Source organism: Falco peregrinus, chromosome 6, assembly GCF_023634155.1.
Source record: "Falco peregrinus isolate bFalPer1 chromosome 6, bFalPer1.pri, whole genome shotgun sequence".
Taxonomy (NCBI): domain Eukaryota; kingdom Metazoa; phylum Chordata; class Aves; order Falconiformes; family Falconidae; genus Falco; species Falco peregrinus.
The window spans coordinates 1,131,013-1,152,621 of NC_073726.1; the positions used below are offsets into that span (position 1 = coordinate 1,131,013).

At 49.6% G+C, this 21,609-nt stretch overlaps 1 pseudogene; it reads left to right on the forward strand.

Annotated features, from left to right (window-relative positions):
- The window catches only part of LOC129784707 (hydrocephalus-inducing protein homolog), a 67,211-nt pseudogene that overhangs the window by 16,951 nt on the left and 28,651 nt on the right, over positions 1–21,609 (forward strand).

Consider the following 21,609-nt stretch of genomic DNA (forward strand, 5'->3'; position numbering starts at 1 on the left):
GTGCCGCTATGTGTAAGCATGCGTGCACGTGAGAGGGGGAGGAGGCTTAGTGGAGTAGAAGGGAATGAGAGATCAAAGTTTGTGGACCATCAGCTGGCCTCTGTGTCCTTCATTCTCTCTCTGCACAACTGAGACTTCTTAGTTGCTGCAACTTCTGTCTTCTGGCCTGGGCGAATTCAGGCTCTTGCCCCTTTGCAAGGCAGCCGCAGGCGCCACAGTTTCCTAGTCCAATGCGCTGCTCGTATCACTTCTCTCTGCCTCCTTTCTCAAAATTCCCTTGGCATCAAGTGTAACCTACCAGCTTTCACCTTCAGTGCATTTTTCAGCCCATCTCCAACGCTAACCTTTCCTCTCGGTCAGTACTGCGAGCTCTGCTCTTGCAGCGGGTCACTTCATAAGGACATTCCTTGCCTCTTACAACTTTATCTAAGGACTTGTATGGTGTATTTTACTCCACGGCAGAGCTCTCAAATGAATCCACGGGGCCAATTCAGCATCCTTCTGCTGTTCCTTGTTCAGAACTCTCCCTTGCCGTGGTATCTACCAGAAAACATGGACACGTTTTGACTCCTCTTTCGTAAAGGGTGTGTGTGTGTGTGTGTGTGGGAACCGTGACACCAAAGCACTCCCCATTATGCAGCTTGGCTCTGTGCCTGTCCTCCCCCTGCATGCCCATACCCAGCTGTTCACTGCATAGTGTAGTAATAAAAAAAAATAACAATAGTATAAATATAAAAAGTCTTTTCCTGCCGTTCTCATTGTTAAGGCTGGTTAGTGAGTTTCTTCTCCATGGCGTTCACAGAGATAAATGTCATTCCAGTACATTTCAGTTGAAAATGGTGCCTGGAAGCAGATCTCAGTGCAGCACTGCCTTTTCCTGACGTTACACTGTGCTGTGCTGTGCTATGGGTTAGAGAGGATCTGTCTGAGAAGGTCCATTTAGGAATGTCCCATCAAGCTCTGGAAGCTCAGGAAATGATCCTACATGGCACAGTGCCAGGAGCCGCCTTGCATCCCTCCCTGCAGTACCCATTATACTACATGGAGGTGTGGGGCTGGAGAGTTACCATGGGATGTACAGGGATGTGACAACAGAGCCTACGTGCAGGGAAAGAGGGAAAGAGAGAGCTTGTGAGATGCTGGCTCTGTGCAGGATTTTTTCAGTATGGAGATGGAGTCTTGGATGCTTTGACCTAACAGACTGTGTTTACTGGAGTGGTTACAGTGCTCGACTTTGGCTTTTATACCATTACCAAAAAATTACGTATGCCAAGATTAAGTGATCTTTGGGGTTTTTTTCCTGCAATAGGTCTTAGTTGACAGAGGGGGCAATTCAATCACCAGTAATTTTACTGTCGGTCTTGGGGTTGGAGGCAGCTTTTAATGAAATCAATTCTCACAAACTCAGATGATTTTATAATGCAAATTAAGGCACCAGAGGAGTAAAGGGGTTTTGGTTGTAGAAGAGAAACATACCATGGGACGAAGTATGTTGCAGCCTCGTTGCACGCTGCACTGACTAAACGTATGGTTCCAGGAGGAAAGGCAGCGCGGTAGTCGGGAAAGCCTGAGCCACAGAACTGTCAGCGTTGTTCACTTGTCAGTTGGTTGCTAAATTGTCAGGAGTATTTTGCCCGTGGTATCCTCATGGGATTTAACTTTTGCCCAGCTTGGGGAGCTGATGCCTGGTGAAAGCAAGCAAGATGTAAACGCCAAGACAGATCACAATGAAATTGCTTACTAATCTGGTGTTGTTCCCTTTCTGAAGGGCAATTACGGGCAAGATCTCAGCAGGTTCTGCTGGGAAGGTCTCCCTCAGATTGGTGCGGCTAGATGAGTTTATACAAGCTGGGGATTGCAAGGCACCGTTGGGAGATCTGGACCTGTGAAAATTTAGATGTTGTACAACAAAGCAAACGTACAAATGGACGTAGTTGAAAAGCATGTCAGAAGAAGAGCTATTAATAAACCTCCAAACCTTATCTTTCCTGTTTTGTCAGGAGCAGTAGTTATTCATTACAAGGGTAGATCTAACAGGACAAGAATTACCGTAAAGAACAGCTCACAATTAATGGCTAAAAGGCCAAAGTTTAGCCTGCCAGCTTCATCTGTTGGCAGTGGTTTTCATGTGGCTATTAGTGTGTCAGGGACGTTTCCTTAGCATCTCTTATCTGTAGGCTGCAGGGAACAGCTTAGTGATGTGGACTGAAGTTCAGAGTTCAGGTGAAGCACGGACCTTACATCCCTCTGGGTCTTGGAGAAGCAGGTCTACGTGAGGGATACCAAGCTCCTGCTACATCAGGAACCAAGTTGTCCTGTGGGTACAGCGTGGGGTGGGAGGCAGGAGGTGCGGTGTCTGACTTGTGCTCTGTTTCTCAGTCCTGAGAATGAGTCCTGACCTCGGTGGGATCCTCTTCTCTGGTAATTTGAAGATGTGAAGGTATCTACTTTCTCGGGCATCCCCTGAAGTCATCCTCAGGAGTGTCATTCCCATCCCAGCTATCTGAGGGCAGGGGTATGCAGACATGGGGATGGAGTAGGAAGGGCATGGGATGGGAGGTAGTGCTGAAGTGTGGCCCTTAACCGGCAGCTTTTCTGTTCTGGCAATGTTTCTGGTAAAAACAACAAACTAAAAGAGGTGGGGGGGAATTTTTCTGTGCCTTTCCCACAGCAGGCAGTGATCCCCGCCAAGCACCAGCAGAGCCCTGCCCAGTATAACCAGGCACAACCCCCAGCGCAGGTGCAGGGCCATGTAGAGCAGCCCGGTTCTGAGGCTGGCGGCGCCTTGGCTTTCCTCCTCCCTCTCAAAAGCCTCAGGTCCAGCACGTGAACATTGTGGGCCCAATGCTTCCCCATTAGTCACTGGCGATGTTCTTGCTAGTCGTGATGGGAGCAGGTCAGGCCCCCAATTGCATCAGTGTCTCCTTAATGAGCAGGAACTCCAGCAGTTTCATCAGCTGTCACTGCTTCCATGAGCGAAGCGAAGCTTGCGCATGGCTCCATTTTTTCTCATTATTTCTGTGGGCTGCACTCCCCAATCACTGTAAAACTCTGCAGAAAATATTTTTAAGGTGACAAATTGACCACCAGCAAAGCACTAAATCCAATAACTTTTGCTTTCTAAGTGAGGCTGTACAAGAGCCACAAAGCCCAGCTGCTGTTATGCAGAAACACGTTGCATCTGACTTTTCCCTGAGCATTAAAGGACTGAATTATGTGTCTGTCAGCTGAGAGCTGTTTACCTGGCGACAAATCATAATTGCTCTTGTTAAATCTAAAGTACACCGGCACATTTTCATACTATTTCCCACACATTGCACAGAATTTCTCTAGTAGGCCAAGCAAACAGTTACCAAGCCTGGATTACAACCCAGAGCCCCAGACTGCATTGCTTGTGAATACGCAGAAAACCTCCTGTTGAAGGTGCCTTGATATGCTCCTGCTAGCGGTGCTTCATTTAGCTAGAGATTTAATTGTTCAGGCTGTAAATGGGATACTCCTTTTGTGTCTTGTTTTCTTGTTTCTGTATCACTCTAATCTGCCTTTGCACTCGTACAGATTTTTCTTTGCTTAGAACAGCTTTCATTGAAATGCTGATAAAATGTGCCCTTTCTGAGGCAAAACCAGGATGCTTTCAAGGTAAAAAAAAAAAAAAAAAGAAAGATAGATTAATTCTGCCATTAAAGTCTAATTATTCTCCGGTCATTCAAGAATAAACTTCTGTTCTCCCTGTCTGATTTCCAGGCTGTAATCTCACTGGGGCAGGTATTGCCTTGACATTTGCATCTCTTGAGGTTTATAGGTGGCAGGAAAAGACGGATTCCTGAGGAACTCAGTGTCAAGTTGTGCATGCAAATAACTCTTGCCATCTCCGTGCCCTTCAAAAACCCTCCTCCGATCGTATCGCTAGCAGTCAGACTCTTGAGCCTTGCTGCAGAAAACTGGATGCAGGGTATGGGGGAGACGAGGTCATTTTATCGCTTAGGATCTTCTGAGGGCTGGAGCTCTTCAGGAGTTGGGTCGGTGGCTCAGTTCCTGGCCCTGTATGTTCTCTTTTTCTGCTGCTGACTGTGGTTTCTTGGCCCCTTGCTAATACAGGTGAGCTGGAGTGAGCTGGACGGCAGAAGGAACGTAGTCCCCAAAGGTCCCACAATAATCCTGATGTGCCTCTCCGTGTTGCAGCCCTTTCTCTGTTGATCCCTCCGTTGGGACTCTTGGGATTGGCGATGCCATGCAAGTAACGGTGGACTTCCACCCAGAGAAGACTGGTGATTATTCCAGGCCCCTGACAGTTCACTATGACACAGGTAAGGTCTGGGCACTGCATGGTGCCCAGTCTCTGCGTCCTTCAAAACAGAGACCTTTCAAAGCAGAAAAATGTTAAGCTTGCTTTGCAGACTACTTCTAAAACCTTTTCTTTCAAAACCTCTGTATGTTTCGGTGCTTAAGTGAGCAGGTAAGGGGCAAAGGCTGCGTGTGCCCTCGTTCTGTGTGGCTGTGTGCCGGTCTCTCCCTGGGGGATGCTGGTGTCGGCTGGGTGCTCTCCACCCAGCACCCCCCATGACTGCCATCTGCCATCATTCCCTGTTGTCCCGGTCACCTTAATTCCCTCTCCAGGTGTATCTCCCCTGTCCCGGCTTTGCCTCAAAGAAAAGTGACAAATAGTTGGTGTTTAGGGGGCTTTTAAAGTGCATCCCCTCAAGCAGGAATGAGGTTTTTTGGAATCCGGTTTTGCTGGGAGTTGCTGAGTCGGAGGCGGGAGGAACCTTGATTCTCCGTTACGGTGTGCATATGCACGTGTGAAGCTTCATTCCTTGGCGGTGCTATGTTTGAAGCGCGACGTGGGAATGCGTGCCTCTGTCAGACTCGCTCCAATGCCGCTGTCTCTTACACATCTGTCCCCTGCACTGCTTCTACGTTGTTTTGCCGCAGAGCCTTGTTCTTTCTTTTTGCCTTCTCCCACAGCTCACGACATCAGGACTAATGCAGCCAGGACTTGAGGGCTCTTGGGATTTGGCAGGAAGAGCTCGCTGCCTCCCGAGATAGGTGTAACATTTATATTAGGCTAGGAGAAGCTGAGGTCAGGCCACAGAAACACCATCAGCTTTACGCTTCACTGAAGAGTAAGCGGGGAATATCTTTAGGAAAAGGCGCCATGTTAGAATGCTTCTGTCGGCCTTGGCTCAGCAGGGGTATGTTGTGGTGCCGAACGAGGTGCTTCCTCAGTTGCGTGAAGGCACTTGGCGTGTGTTTCCTCTCGCCTGAGAGGGAGGTTTGGTTTGTCCCTGTTCCTCAGCGTTGGTCCTTGGAAGTGTGGTGTCCTCACCGAGGGGATACTGTGTGCTGCTTTAGCCCGGCAAAGAGCATTTTAGTTGTCTTGGGTTTGTGGAAGTTACAAATGCTCCTGTATCTTCCAAACACTTATGTAGCCTCACGACTTATTTCAGCTTTGTCTAATGTTTTCCAGTTATTGACATATTCACGGAGAATGGTTGATGCTCACTCAGAGGAGCTTATTGTTTTGGGTAACAGTTTCTAGGACGGGTGACTGAAATATCAGCTAGGGAAGCACAAAAACGTGCCTTATTTGTATGCCTATACAGAATCTATAGGATAAAATTCAGAGGGCTAGAATTTCTCTGGGGCAGATGAGCAGTGACAGTGGAGATTAGGGCCGTAGGGTTTATACTTTGTGACGGAACAGAGTGAGCGAATAATTAGGGCCAGGATCTTCGTGGCTTGCTTTGAAAAACCTGAGAGTCTTGTTCTTACTGAAACAGCTGGTTCCCCCATAGTCAATCTTTGCAAAAGTCATTTGTGTGGGTAGGCCACGGGGATAAACTCTCTGCTGGCTCCGAGATGGGTGTTTTCCCAGGAACACGTGCAGCTCCCTGGGAGATGAACCCAGGATTTCATTCCTGCCTGCCAGTACAATGTTGCAGTTATTTTGAAATAAACTACGAATTGCGAAGGAGAGCAAGGGGATAATGAAGGGATTATCTCTCTAGCTTTGAAGCGTACAGGTAAGTGAAAGGCTGCTGAGATGAATTGCTAAAGTGAAGCAGAAACGTGTAATCAATCAGTCTTTCAAGGTGTGGTGCAGAGTTTATTGCAGGAGTAGTGCAGAGCACCAGACAGCGTTCCCTGACCTCGCGTGGCGAGCCCTGGCTAATGTGTCCGGCACCACGGCAGGCTCCCTGTGACGCGCGTACAGAAAGCAGCCGGGTTGCTCTTTCAGAGCCACCAACAGAGTGTTTATTAAGAAACAGAAGTGCTAAGAGCAAAACAGCAGTTTAAGGTGTTGGGAGGCGTTTCCCTCGCTTGGCTGTGTATCAGTACTGACTTGCTCGCAGGCAGCAGTCGTTCTCAATGGATCACACCCTTCTTAGGGTGACTTACGCAGGATCAGGTGAACGTTGCTTAAATTTCTGCTGAAGCTGGGTCAGATCTGTCCCTAGCATTGCTTAAGCAAGCATGGAGCTCTTCCATGTGAACAAGTCACAATTTTTCCCTTAGCGTATGATTTGGTTGATTTAAATTGTGTGTCTTTTGGGCTGGTTAGGAGCACAGGTACTGTCCCCTGGATAGACTGTGTGTGTGGTGGCGGTTCTGTTGCTACAAATTTATGGATGAGTGTGGAGAAAATGTTTGCTGCTATGAGCGTAATGATTTACAATGAAAACTTGTCCTTCAGTGCTTTACATGCCTAAACTCCTCCTTTTCGCCTGTGTACATGTGTCTGGGTGTGAAAAATCCCAGCTCGTACTGAAATGAGGGTGACTTGGGATGTTCTGGGCTCCAGCATATCCCTGTCCAGCACCTTAACATCAGATTATGGTACTTGAAAGGGTTTCTGAAACCTGCGTGCGAAGCACTCGTACAGCTTTGGAAAAGGTTTCAATACCACTGAAAGTCCTGTCGGTCACTTGGCCTTTCCCAGATGACGTTCAGCCCACCCTGTGTGGACCGTGTGGATGTGGGAAAATAAGTTTATGGAGGTAAGTCCTAGTCTCAACCAATCCAGTATTCATAAAGTTTCGATATTCTTTCAGCTGTCAAGTCCTGCTCAAGTGAGATGATGCCCAAGCTGCTTGCCCTGAGTGCTGCTGATTGTACACCAAACCCAGTTTGCTGCAGTAACAACATTTATTGCAACCTGGCAGCGTAGCACCAGCTTGGTGTGGGAAGGTGAGCTTTGCTCAGGGACACGTGGCTGAGGAGATGCATGACGGGTTCCCAGAGGTGTGCCAGAGGTGCAAAGCAAATCCACCAGTCCAGTGCCATCCAAAACAATAACGTCTACGGCAGGTGCTCCATGCAGGTGAAGAAGGCTGCCAGAGACAGGAGGTGCCGGCGAGATGCTTGGAGTTGTGGAAGGAGAATTGCTTCTCTACTCAGAGCTCCCTAAATGCTGACTCACATTAGGCTCCTGTCTCCAACGAGTACTAGTATAGTATGATGGGTGGTCTTCAAGGTGTAGGACCAGATCCTGTGCCTGTATGTGGGTGCCTCCAGTGCCCACTGGCCCTTGTGGCAAGGCGCTACAACACGCTTCTAGCCCAGGGGATCTGTGGTGCGGTATTGAAATTCCTCTGTGCAGTTTTTCCCCATCGGTTGCTGCATCCCTTGGCATCTCTTTGTCAGCACAGAAAACTTCAGTAATTAGCAAAGCACCACTGAGCTTGTGCGTGGCCGACGGACGCTATGTATTGAGATGCTTTTATTGCTGTCAGTAATAAAAGTAGTGATGCGGATGGCTCTCTTTCAGTAGCTCTGTGAGTCTAATGCAGAAGCAAAAGCCTGGGGCAGGATCTCACCCTCTTTGAGGGGGGAGATCAGAACCCATACCCATAGGAGTATTTTAGGAGACAGCACACCCAAGAGGAGGCAGCCCTCAAGCAGAACTGCCTATTCCATTACTCTTCTGTCTCCCCTTGGTTCAGAGCCCCAAAAAGCGGTTTCCCCAGAAGAGAGGTAACGTGTGTGGCTCAGGAGTAGTTCTCGGTGGTTTTAGTCCTGCTGGAAGCCTCCAGCCTTGTGCTAAAAGCCTGCTGAGGAACCGTCTAGGTGTTTGGCAGATGAATACCCTGTTTTCCCTCAACTTCCCACACAGCTTGCAGGAGGGCTGACAGCTGCTGAGCAGGAGCTGTGCTAAAGCAAATCTTGGCTTGTTTGCTGTGGATGGCAGACCCAGGCTCAGAGCATCCTTTGTGGTTCTGCACACCCAGGGCACAGATGGGAGAGTTCAGCCTCGGCTCCTCAATTGCTTACTTCAAGGGCAGGTAGGAAGTGCGAGCAGGGTCTGATTCTGGCTCCGTGGTTGTTAATCAGAGTGAGTTTTCCTGCGCTGGCTCAGTTCCTGTCCCTGTAGGAAGTGGGTGAAGTCATGTCTCCCCTCCTGAGCCCTGGGCAGCAAAACTTGCTCTGTGCCAGATTCAGGTTATTCCTATATGGCAGGAGGGAGCAGCTAAATAGGCTTCTTCAGTGCAGCACGCTGGGAGCTGGATGTGGAGCAGAGCTTGCCTTGCCCTGGGTCAGGGAGGGGTCTGGCTGCCTTGTTCCCCCGCCGCTGAGCTTTGCTGCCTGGCCCTGGAAGCAGGGGGTCCCCAGCACCGTTTCCTCCCCATTGCTGCTTGCTAGGCGTGGGGCAAATGCCAGCAGCCTCGTAGAATCATAGAATGATGGAGGTTGGAAAAGACCTTGAAGATGACCAAGTCCAACTTAACCCCGGATTGCCAAGCCCACCACTAAACTGTGTCCCGAAGCACCACATCTGTGTGTTTGTCAAACGCGTCAGGGGTGGTGATTCCAGCCTGCAGCGTGGAGAAGCAAGCCCTGCCGGAGCCGTCTCCTCCCTGGCAGGCTCCCGCCAGCCCCCCAGTCCCGAAGGCTGGCCAGCAGCTGCTGCTTAGGCTGCCCGCACTCAGGGGGCTGCTGCAGGGGGGTTTGGTACTGAGCACCGGAGAGCTACTGGGATGTGTGGTTTGGGTTGGTCAGTAAGCGTGATGAGCTGGCCTCAGATCTTCCCCTTCCTCTAAGCCAGCACCAACACTTGCACGATAGACAAGATCTCCTTAGGGCAACGTAAGCATAAAAAATAATAACAAAAGAATTTCTTGGGTAGATCTGGAAGAACTGGCTGGGGATCACTGTATTTAGTGCGGCAGCAATGCTCAGGGTGGCAGGGGATGTCAGAAGAGGATCTGGGTCTTCTGCCCTACGCAGGACGGCCTGAGCCACTGCCCTGAGGTGCCTCTGCCCTTCTCGGCCTAACCACAGGCAGCTTCTCTGTGCTGCAGCAGCCTCTGGAGCTGTGAGTGATAACCGCCAGCTTGAGAAAGCACCGAGGTTTCATCACAAATGGGGGAAAATGAGGCATGAGATCACAGGAAAAATCAAGGCATATGAAACACGATTAATTAGGGAGCTGATGTGGAGCTCTTCAGTCACCTGTGGCACGACAGAGAGTTTGGTGTGGTGTGTTAGAGCCATTTGGGTTTGGTGAAGATGACGGTAACTACAGAACCGGGTGTGCTCGGCTGGCAGCAGGGCAAGCACAGCCTGTGCATCTCGGCCGCGGTGGGAAACTGTGGTAGGGGCTGCATCGCATTGCAAATGGGCCGAGGGGAATTGTCAGGGGCGTTGCTGACTGCTCAGCTCCTGCACAGATCAGCATGGGGTTCCCAGCCGGGAATGTCGGTGTGTTGGGGTGCTGAATCCCTTTCTTCAGCTGAAATTGATGCTGGGCTTAGCTGAATCAGCTTACGTTGGTAAATGAGGCCACCTCTGCAAGGGCTTGGCGGTGTGTTAGTGGCCACTGTACACACGCAGGAAGCTCATTAAATCCCAGCCCTACGTGTTTGTTGATGTTTGAGGCTGAACGAGTAACGGCAGCACGGATGTGCCATCACCTCTGGGCATCTCAGCTACTCGCAAGAGTAAAACATTACCTTGCTGTGATATTAGTCTGTGGTTTTGTGCAGACTTTGGAGAAGACAACCACCTCTGCATGCCTCTCTTCTCTTTCCTTTAAGAACCCCCTTTCTACCGAAGGTCTTGTCATCTTGCCAGGCTGGCACTACCATCAGTAGCTTCCAGGAACTTGTTTGAAAACAAAATGAAAATCCTATTGACTTAGCCTCTAGATCAAGCCTTTTTCTTTGTCTTTTCTCTCTGCAAACCCACGGATGGATGTGGATAGGCAGCAGGGTTTAGCTGAGGTTCAGCCCTTGCTGTGTTGCGTTTCACGTTCCTGAGATCACTCAGGTTGCTGAGCCCTCGCGGTTTGTGCCGACTCCAGCCGGAGCGGAGGAGGCTCAGGACTTGCCTGAGCAAACCCTCTGCCTCGCTGCATCTTGACCTGAGCTGTGCCTGTGTCGTGCAGGGTACCAGGGTGGGAATGCCAAAACCATTTCTGGTTTTAACCTTGGTCTGGTGTGAGCGTTCACAGCGGCTCTGATGTCGCAGTGTGTTCGGTTCCTATCGAGCTAAATTCACGGCAACAGCCCCATAGCTTCTGGTGGCCACCGCTGTGTGCCACTGCTGGTCAGGTCTGTAGCTCTTCATCGCCGCGCAATTCTCCGATCCTTCAACACCAGGCAGGCTGGTAGTGGCTTCTTACCAGTGCTGGGAGGTGGGGAAACCTTCTGCTTCCCTAAGCAGCAGCCTCTCTTGGCTCCAAAGCTTTACTGTAGTGCGTGAACTGATGTAATTATTTCCGTTTGTGTTTAGTGCTAGCAGATGCAGACAAACTTGTTTTGTTTGGTGATTTTTAAAGATCTTGTTTCCTGTGTTATCCTAAGGTGTAAGCCAGGCTCTGACGCCGTGGTTATTACAAGAGGCTGCTCCAGCTTTTCCTTGGACTGCCAGGCATTTAAGAACTTTGCAAAGGGATTTTCCTTTCTGCTTGCCTCAGGTCGTGGGTGCATGTTGTGCTTTTCTTCCTTCACTTGTGAGAATTCCCAGCAGGATTGGCTAGTTTCTGTTGGACTTTTATGTTCTTGTACGTCTGCTTCAAAGCGAGTGCAGGGTGGCATATACTGTAGGCAAAAAAAGGTGTAAATAGGAGTTGATGCAATTATATGTTGACTTTGCATCTTAATCGTAGCAGTGCTGCAACGGACTGAGGATTGGTAACTAATACGTTATACAAATAATTGGTTATATAGGCTTTTATGGTTCAAATCAATTAGATTGATGGGTGAGTATAATTGCTCTCCAAAGTGTTCCTTTATGTCAGATCAGCTAACAGTTAACAACTGTTTCCTGTCTTTGTTCCCCTTTTCCACAACTGCCTGTAACAATGATTTTTCTTTATATATACTGTTTTAGATAAGGTTGTTAAATTTCTTGCAAACAGAGTATGGCCTTCGCCCCTCTCTAGGGCCTTCTGTTTCAAAGCCGATGGTCTGTCGCTTTGAGGGTAGAAGAAGAGGAATTAAGTTTGTGCTTCATTTGCTTGATCGTTTTTTTTTTTTGTTAGTCATGGCTTTATATCTCCCAAACTATGTAACACCCCTTCTGACAACAATGCTGCTAAAGCAACCCGTGGCGTTGACTGCATGAGCACGGCTTGGGGGTGGGTGCTCGGAGGGTTATTTGGAGTTAAAAGTCTCCTTTTGGCTCTTTTGTTCATCCCCAGAAGCAGACTTCCATGTGACGCCGCCTATCCCGTTCTTAGCCTGTGAAGGATTTCTGGGAGAATGTAGTTTTCATCTCTTTGCAGGGCATCCTGGACTGCAGCTTGTCTCTTCTATCATCAGTGGAAATCACTAGTATGTTCTTAGGTGCCATGAACCCTGGATGCGTTTTGGGGCAGAACTGACCATTCATTAGTCTCCTTTCCTGGTGGATCAATCAGCGTTTGCTGAGAAGCAGAAGAGTAGCTTGAAGGGTGATTGATTTATGAAGTGGCGTATTAAGCATGTCTTTGCCAGGCAATCAGAAGGAAGGTTCCTGCCCTGTCTTTCCCCGTGGGCCAAAAGCAATGTTTCAGTGATCAGCAACCCCAGCGTATCATGGCTGTAGTACCAATAATGATTATATATAGCCCACGGCATCCTGGATATGCGGCAGCGCTGTCTTGTGTTATCCAACAGTTTCATTGTCCTTTCAGTCCATTCTGCGAGGCTCCTTCACACTGGGCAGCACAAAGGCTCTGTGCTGGCTCCCAGATATTCCTGCGCTGGAGTATTTCATCCCGTAAGAAAGCCAACAGCCCTTCCTAAGCACGGTGCGGAGGAGGTAATGGGGAATCCTTTGGGTGCTCCATTACAGGAGGATGCACAACAAGGAGCCTGGTGGAAAGCAAGGTGACTCCTAAGTGCAGGAGAGCCGTCTGAAGAGCCTGCGACCTGTCCCGTAGACGCTGTGGCTGGTCATTGCTCTCCATCTGCCTTTTCCTGCCCATCTGTTGTCTCACGGTGGCTTGCAGTGCTCTGGGGTAGCAGATCCTTTCCTTGCGATGGGCTGCATGGGCTCAGAGGGGGCTTTGCTGGGGGCTTTAGCTGTTGACAGCATCAGCTGTGGCAGCAGTGATGATTAGGGTGCCCTGAGCTTTGTTGTAGCCTGGGCAATGGTCCTGTAGAAACCCCTGTGTTGGCAGCAGTTATTTAATGGTGAGGTTTATAAACAAGCTGCTCCTAGGGCTGGAGTAACTAGCACGATGGTTTTAATGATGTCTGAAGGTAGCTCATGAGCACTGCCTCAGAGAAGCACTTAAAAATGACTGTCGCTGCCCTGTGTTTTGCTCTAGTGCTGGAAATAGGAGCGTGGGGACTGACAGGTGGCCTTTGTCAGAGACCCAGCACACTTTGTAGGTGATGCCATTAGCTTCCTGACAGCAAAACAGCTCAGAGCAGCGCTCCTGACTCTGACCGAGGTAGCTCTGTGGGAGGTGCAGCCAAAAGCATATGGTGGGGAGGGCTGGATCCAGCCGCAGGGGACTCCTCTCGCTTTCCAGAGATCGTTAGCCTGGTGAAGTGACTCCCTTCTCCGGTGGTGAAGTGGTACCAGCAGACCTTTGCATGCTGTTTGAAAAACCAGAATATGCTGGTGATGGTGAGGCAGCTGGGTATCGTGATAGTAGCAGGAGCAAAAGAACTGCTCAAAGGGTCGATGTGGAGGTACAATGACACTTCTGAGTGAAGAGCTCGGCTTTCGTTGCTTGCTTGTATTTTCAGTGAAAAAGCAGCAGGACCTGTCTCTTTTAGAAGAGGTGAGAGCCAGGCATAGTTTTCTGACAAACTGGGCAAATTAACTTAAACTTGCTTTCCCTGTTACCCAAATATTCTGAACCTGACTGTCATGCACTCCTAAAAAGGTTTAAAATCCAAATTCAGCGAGGAGGGAGTTACAGGGATAGAGGGAGAATATTACGGTGAGGACGAAAGGCAGCAGAGTGCTGTTTTGTTTCTCTTCGGTCTAATCCATCTGGCTACCAGCTTCCTAATATTTAGAGCAGTAATCGATGGAGGAAGGTACTGGCTGTTGAATGCTGGGAACGCATTCTTCATAAAACCTGAAATTTGTTTTGAAATCTTGTTCAAGGGTTTGCTTAATATTCGGAAAGATATTTTAGCTCTTCTGTAAATTCCCTCTCCTCCTGCACAACAGGCCCCCCAGAGGATGACCCAGTGCTGGGTTTCTTACTTTCAGATAGTTAAAAGTTACCATGATGTGCTGAGATACCGGTGGCCATAGCCATGCAGATGGATGCTGGAATAAAACACGGTGGTGTTCCCGCTGTCTCAGAGAGCATCGCTCAGGAGTGCACAGCCCAAAGCACCTGCTCTACTGCTGTGTAAGAAGCCTCTCTTTTAATTTCAAGTTCAGGTGTTGCTTTGTTCAGGTTGCAGAGTGAGCTGTGTCCTGCTGTCTCTGGGAAATACGTCAAAAGCATGTAAGAATGAGAGAGCTGACAGCCTGTAATAAGATCATCGTGTTGTGTAAGTAACGATAGGGCAGGTACGTCTGGATTCAGTAAATGTGCTTTCATGGCAGCAAAGCATCCCAAAGCACAGACCCACGGACATTACCCCATCAGGTGAAATACCTAGGGCTACATTGCTGGTACAGTACAGAGATTGTTTTGTTGTTGTTTTTTTCTTTTCCTCCAGACTTATATATTAAACCATCAAGAGTCTTAAATAAATGTCACATCTAATTTGGCACCCAGGCCATGAAGCCTGCAGCTGCCCTGGGCCAACCCTGACAGCTCTGCTGTGTCAGTTTATCTGCCTGGCAGAAAGACCTGCTGCTCCCTCCTGACTCGCTGGCGTCTGCACGCTCTCGTCTGTACCGGGAGGTTTGTGGGTTTACACAGTCAGCACGATGCCAGATCCTTCTCTCTGTGGTAGAAGGTGCTCCGGCAAAGCCCTCCAGCCTTCAGAAGCGTCCTCGGTGCCTGCAGCCGGGAGTGTAAGTGCTCTCCAGGAGAGCAGCGGTAGGGGATGCTTAGCAAAGCGTGTAGAAGCAGGCAGTGCATATGCTTTCTCCCTCGTGGGCCTTGGAGGCAGCATTTTTCTGTGCTGGAGGCTTTATTCACGTCTTTGTTTAATCGCTTCTGATGGTTTTACCTTCCAAGCCTTTGTCCAGTTGCTTTGTGGATTTATAGCGATGAGCGCCTGTAGGCACCTATGGCAGTACGTTCCAAAGGAAGGAATATTCCTAGGAAAAGTACTAGAACTACTTTTCTCTCATTTTAACTAATACCATTTCAGGCCCTCGGGTTCCTGTTTTACAACAAATTGTGACAATTTTTTCCTTGTTCACTTTTTCCCAGGCCATTCATACTTCTACAAACCTACCTATCTCCTGTGTGGTTTCTAGGTTGAGGAATCCTGTTCAGTCTTCGTATAGAAGCTGCTCTGTACTTCGGAGAAGGGCAGAAATTTCAAAGGCTTCAGCCTGGTTTTTAAGATCAGAACTATACCCATTATTTCAAGACCCACCTGGCCATGGGTTTAGACAGCGAGATCATGATAGTTTTCGTGGAGTTCATTTTGCAGTAGTTGAAGATGTCAACATCAGGCTAGACAGGAACTCCTTGACAGCTGGGAAGACCTACATCACGCTGTCAAACCACAGATCCGTGGTCATCCACAATCGGAGTAAAGTCATAGCCCACTCCAGTGGAAGGCTTTTGTTAGTCAAGAAGAGGAGGATCAGGAGAAGCTGAGGTTCATTGGGAAGATTCATTTCAGTAAGACACGCTGCCCAAGGGTAAAACTAACATATGGCCTCAGAGGGATGTTGGTGCTTTTTTGAATGGCGTAGGACAAGTAAACCATCCACGACACCAGGGTGTCCCCCCCGGGCTTCAGGGTAATGGAGCTCAGTGCTTCCCATTCCGGTTCCATCCATGTTCCAGCTCATGTTTTGGGGAGGAAAGGTTGCATTTCCTCGGAGAGCAAATTCCCATCTGTGGGAGCCCTAAGTCAGTGAGGCCAGGTCCCTGGGCTCGCAGAGGGTCTGTGAGGCTGAGGAAGGTGTCGGCGCTCCTTACCTGGGACTGCGTTGAGCGGTAGCACCTAACAGCTGCAGGCAGCGTACCTGTTGTGATATTCACTGCAGTTTCTTCCCCTCCAGCTTTGATAAGATGGCAACCTTCTTCAGCCTTCTTGTCCAGTAGTGCGCAGGGCAGGGTGCTTTGCTGGCCCCGAACGTTGAGGCCATCCGGCTGTAGGATGCTGAATTGCCTTGCGCTGTCCCGGCTTCCAGCACAGCGAGGTATCCCTGCCCCTTCTCCGGGGCTCGGAGAGTTCGGAGGTGGAGGGTTCTGCGGGGAAGGCAGGGCAGCACAGGACTTGGAAGTGCCTTGGGGCGTCAGCACCTGTGTCTTCGTGGTGCTGAGAGGTGGGGCAGGCTCTCCACAGGGTGTCTCTGAAGCTTTGAAATTCCGTTTGGGGCAGCAGGGAAACACTTCTAGCCCAAGGGGATGCACTGGAAAAGACACTTAGAAGCTGGGGTGATTTAGGGAGTCCTTGTGTGCCTTCTCAGAGTTGAATGGCTGTAGGTGTGTAGGAGTTAGTCTGAACCCAGAGCTGGTCAGGAAACTGCCTTCAGCTGGAGAACTTTTTGAGGGCTTCTGAGCAAATAAAGTTCAGTGTAATTAGGTCAGAAATGCCTTGAAGGCCAAAACTAGTTTTCCACTCTTCTCTGTTTTTAATTGCGCAGTGTGTGACTTCTGTGCAAGATCAGTGTGTTAACAGAAAAAGTCTCATGACCTTCTCTTAGTACGTCCCTGCGCCATTCTTTTAGCATCTCTTCCCACCTGCCTATCTCAGATGGGACCCTGAGTGATCCTCTCTCCCCTCAGAAGCAACCAGGTTTCCCCACAGTTAACTTCAACCCATTTTTTTCCAATGGCACTTGATCTTATGCCAGCTCGTGTTCTGTACTCTGAGCAGAGTGCTTTGTTCTTCCTTACTTGCAGTCTTAGGGGTGGTCATAGCTCCGAGGCCTCTGTGCTGCTGTAGCAGAAGCTTTTGAGATGTCAGAGCAGAGAGGACTTTTACAATGGGAGGAGGCAGTTCAGCACCCTGCGCTTGGCTGTCACCCCAAAAGACCTGGATCATCACAAGGTCTACCCAGGGGTTTGCTCTGTCTCCCTCCTGCAGGACTTTCTGGGATTCAGCAATGGAATTATTGTCTGTTGATGAAGGCTTAGTTGAGGGTTGCTCATCTCGGTGCCTGGAAGCCCCGCTCATGCACAGCGCTGTAGGTCAGCCGTGGAAAAACATTTCTCATGACACTCCACAGGGAGCAAGCCAAAGAAAGTATTTTTGGCACTGGTGACAGCATTTGCCCGAGGCTCTGTCTGCGTGCTGCTAGTAATGTCCATGGCTGTGTTTCCTTTCTAAATGTATTGGAATTTAGCTGGGTGGTGATTGCGGTCCTGTTTATACCACGTTGCCCTGATGTGCTGTGTATGGAGCCTTCCCCTCATTGCCCTCGAGTAGTCACCTGCTGGTCCTTGGTGGCCAGGGGACTGGAGCGTGAAGGGGGCACATCCACGTGCCAGCTGGGAAGCAAGTGCTCTGCAGCAGTGCTCCCTTCTCACCTCTCGGTTGCGAGCTTTAAACACTAGAATGATTGCTGCTACAACTACCGAGTGAGGGAGAGGTGACCTGTGTCAAAGCTCTGAGGAGAAGGCCAAAAAGAGAAAAATGTTGAAGTGGTTCAAGGCTGGATGTAAGGGTTTGCATTCAGAGATGCTGGTCCTGCCTTCGTTATTGGGTGATGCTAGGCAAAGTCCCTTCACCTCTCGGGGCCTCTGTCTTCATGCATATAAACCCATTAATTTCACTGAAGTGATGCAATGCCTGAAAGTCCGTGAGTTGGCTTTTCAAATGCTCTGGGATCCTCTGCTGGATGGCAGTGTAGGCAGTGGAGCAGATCTAGTTTGCTTATCCCTGCCAGTCCAAAAGGGAAGGTAAAAAAGAGTGATGCTGGTAACCTGCAGCTGAATCCCAGCTGCTCTCCCCTTGCCAGCGAAGCACTGCAGTGTGTGCTCCTTCATCTTCATCCATCTCCCCGAGCACCTCTACGGGAGGAAAAGCCATCTGAGGGTGTTGGTGGGTTGTCCATTAGTCGTGGCAGTAGCTTTGAGCCAGGAGGCTCTCCTGAGGGCTGCTAGCTTTCAAAAACCTCCTCTTAGCTCGTGAGTGTGGCGTAAAACTACCTGCCGTGCCAGCGAACAAGTGATAACCTGATCTGCCTGGGACCCCGTGGCTTGGGGTCAGCCCCTTGCTGAGCTGCTCCTGCTGTTCCTCCCCCAGTGCGTGGCTGCTCCTGCGCTTACACGACAGTCTCTGCAAATATGTTGTTTATTAAATGATCTGCTTGGTTTGTGTCTCCCCATGGCTGCAGGTGCTGTCGCAGGCTGCAGAAGCAGGAGGAGAATGAGAGGGATTCTTTTCTCAAGCAGTGTGCAATGGACCCCACGCTCCAAGAACGCCTTTCCCTTCTCTCCCGTGCCTTCCAGAACCAGAGGGCAAAGGTGCGAGAAGACTCTATGCTTTTCTCCAGTGATATTTTTGCCATTGAGCCGGTGGTAAGCGATAGCTGAGAACCTCTCTTCCTCCTCCTCCTCCTCCCTGAATGAGGTCACTTGGCAGATACCCGCGTCAGCGTCTTGATGTGCCGAGAGGGAAGACATGAGGTTTCTAGTGAGGCTGGGAGAGGTTGTTGCAAAAAGCGTTTCTAAACAGTGAGCTCCTGGCAGGCGGCGAGAGCCTGCCTAAAGCTGAGCTCTGCTGCAAGGGCTATAAATTAAGGGCACTTCATAAGTGTCCTTACAGTGTTCAGGGGTACTGATTATTATATATAAGGGCAGGCCTTACACGTAGCGTATGGGGATTAACCATGGGCATTAGTTCACCTATTGAAGAATGAAAAGGTCCTCTATGGAAAGGAGGCCAAGTTCAGCCCGTTTAATCATGGAAAGACCAATCCCTTCATATAATCTGGATTTATACCATGTGTGACTCTCCCTCCCAGCATCGTCTGTGAGCCTGCACGCAAGGCTGGCAGCTTTAAACGAACTTTTTGAGTTTCATTGCAGACTTGGAGAAAACTTTTTGCTTTTGTGTTTGCGCAATCAAAACCTCATGTCCTTCAATGAAACAGAGCCCTGACTGAGTATTTGCATGGTCTGAGATGAAGAATGCCTGCTGCCTGAGCAATGCAAAATCCCTTCTCATCCTGTTGCAAACGCTAGAATAATCCGAGCCTTTTCTTTCTTTTATAGTAGGTGAAACCATTATTTTTTTTTTTTAAGGAAGGGGATCTTGTTCTCTTCTTGGTTACTCCTATAGCCCGAATGAGGCTGAGAGCCCCCCATGTGAGCACAGCTGCAGTTTCACACCACTGCAGCTGAGAGCAGCATGATGGGACCAAGAGCCTGTGTCAGAGCAGCGGGGGTATTGCAGAGAGCGGGAGCCGATCGCCTGAGCTGTGCCAGCTGGTTTTGGAGCATGTCCCAGGGCTCCTGCTTCATTACAACTGGGCTAGGTCTCCATAACGAGCTTAACCTGCTCTTGGGCTCCTGAAGTGCATTAGGGTGAGGTCCAGCAGCCTGGCTGCCCGCTGAGTCCTGGTGCTCCGTGTAGCGCTGTACGGACCCAGAGTGTAGCCTGGCCTCAAGTCTTGAGTGGAAACCTTTCCTGAATGGCTGTGTTGATGTTACAGTTTGCTTAGGACTGGGTGTAAGTGGGATACTACAGGAGTCGTTCCCCTCCTGGCTGGTTCAGCATTATCAGTCTTTAGATTTCCATTAATTCCATGATTTATGGAACAATGGGTTTCACATTCATAGTTTTGCTGATGTCTGTCTTCCCCCCTGGCGTACGGGTGTCTTCACATCAAATGTTAGTCTTTTTTCCTATCAAATGTAAAATCTAAAAATCCACTGCTGCTGACTTCCACAACCTTCTCCCCGGTGAGAGTCCCGTAACTTGTAGCGTGGACAGAGACCCTTCTTGCAGCGCCGTGTAAATCTGCTGGAGGGGCCCCACCAGAGCTGGGACCTTGCTGCCTCGGACCTTCTGGCCAAAAGCGGCGGCTGCTCTTCTCACCTATCACCTGTGGTGCCTGGGAGCACCCTATAGAAAGAATCAAACCCTTGGAACAAGTGGCTGGAGGTTAGGAGGCCGCTGGAGGGACGATAGCCTTGGAAAGGCTCTCTGGGCAGGGTGGCTTTGCAGGGTTTGTGCAGCAGCTTTGCTGTGTAAGCGGGCCGTTAGCTGCCAGGGGTTGCTCTCAGTGGAAGCTGCAGCAGGCTGTTTCGGCCTGTATAAGCTTAACTTGCTGATGAAAATAATAAGAGAAAAGAGGAGGAGCGGTTTTGCAGTCAGCCTGTGACCATGAACGTTTTGAGCAGCCGTCCAAGCCTGTGGGAAACAAGCTGTTCTGTAACTCTGACTTCCTGAGTGCATCTCAAAGTTGATTTATTTTTGCAAAGACACATGGTATGTCAGCAGAAGCATCTGTGGTAGAAGCCCAGGTGGCTCTCAAAGGACAAAGTCCTTGCTTTTTGCTGCACCTTCCCCACCACAGCTTAGCTGTAAGTCACAGTACAGACACGTGGGAGCTGACTCCTTGGAAATGGAAACCAGAGGAAAGGGAGGAAAAGGATTTGTAATCATTGCTCTTACCTTGACAAGTCATCACTGTCTTGTCATTGCCTGGTAGCGACTCCTCAGTGCCACGTGTCAGCTCTGAGCCGATGGAGGTGGTCTTCAAGATGTGCAGGTTACGCAAGTGCTACTGCTGTTGGTGCAGAGGTTGGGCCAGGAGATAACAGCGATATTTGTTCCTGCAAACGTCCACCTCAGCTGAGGTGCCCAGCTGGTCCCCATCCAAATGAGAGGGGACTGCAGAGCACTTTGGTTTTTGGCAGAAGGCGCCATCTCCAGTGGGAGCTATGGTCCATCCCTCCGCTCGCTGTGGGTTCGGTTATTGATGGGAAGGGGCAGATACTGGCTTTGGCGCTGCCTCTTCCCTGAGTGCCCTGAACTAACAGGATGCACTTTGGGGAGTCACTTCAGTACTTGTGTTGCCAGCTCTGCCTTTGGGGGTTTTGGTGTGCTTTGAGCAGTGATTTCCTTTCCATGGATCACCTTCTCCCTCCACCAAACAAAGCAGGCCGACAGTTGGTGGTGCCCCACTTTCCAAGACCAGCTTTTTCCTTTTCAGGCTGGTGGAGGTTGAGGAGATTCGCATTATTTAGGGGCTGAGGGAGGGGAAATAGGATCTGCATCTATTTATGGTTGGTCTCCTTACTGAGGTCACTTCTGTAGCGGTGAGTCATGGTGTGCCGTCCCCTCGGGTATCACGTTGGCATATGCTGTAGCAAAGCCAGGGCACAACAGCAGGAGTTTTTGTGCTGGATCATCATACATCCACCGTCTGTATTTTATGCCACCTGCCAGCTGCAGCCTGCCTGAGGCTGACATTAAGCCAGAAGTGTTGCAATATCGTGTTCACAGCACTGCATAGTTGCATTTCTGTCCTGGCAAGCATCCACGGTAGTTTTCCATGATCTGACTCAACTGCCATCTTACGGAGAATATGCTAGCCGCGGCAGACCGCTGGCTCCTGCCGTGTCCTAGGGCTGGTACGCCTATGTAGCAGTAGCCCGCAAGGGTGAGTAGTGAAGTGTATCCTTTTAACCAGCAATTCTTTCTTCCCCGTGGGGTAGCAGGAATGTGAGGAACCTTTCCAACAGCCTATTTTCATTTCCCAGGAGAAATAGGTCACAATATTTTCCAGTTTTATGGTCTGACATACAGCAGTAATGAAGGGAGAAATGACAAAGGTTTCCCAAAACAGTCATGTCCTTCACAATTTTTTTTTAGCCACAGAACAGTAGAATAATGTGTAACTGATGATTTCTTCTTGCCCTCTCCCTTTGAGTCAAACAGTCTGGCGTGCAGCTTCACTGACAATACAGGGAAGCTGATTGTGGACGTACTGCCTGAAGTTTCTGTCCAAATACGTTGAATCCTGGAGAATGGTGATTTCATGTCAGAAGCTCAAGAGGTTTGAGTCTGTTAACTGCTGCTGCAGGTTTTCTTGGGAGTGAGGATATGAGTGCAAAGCTCCATC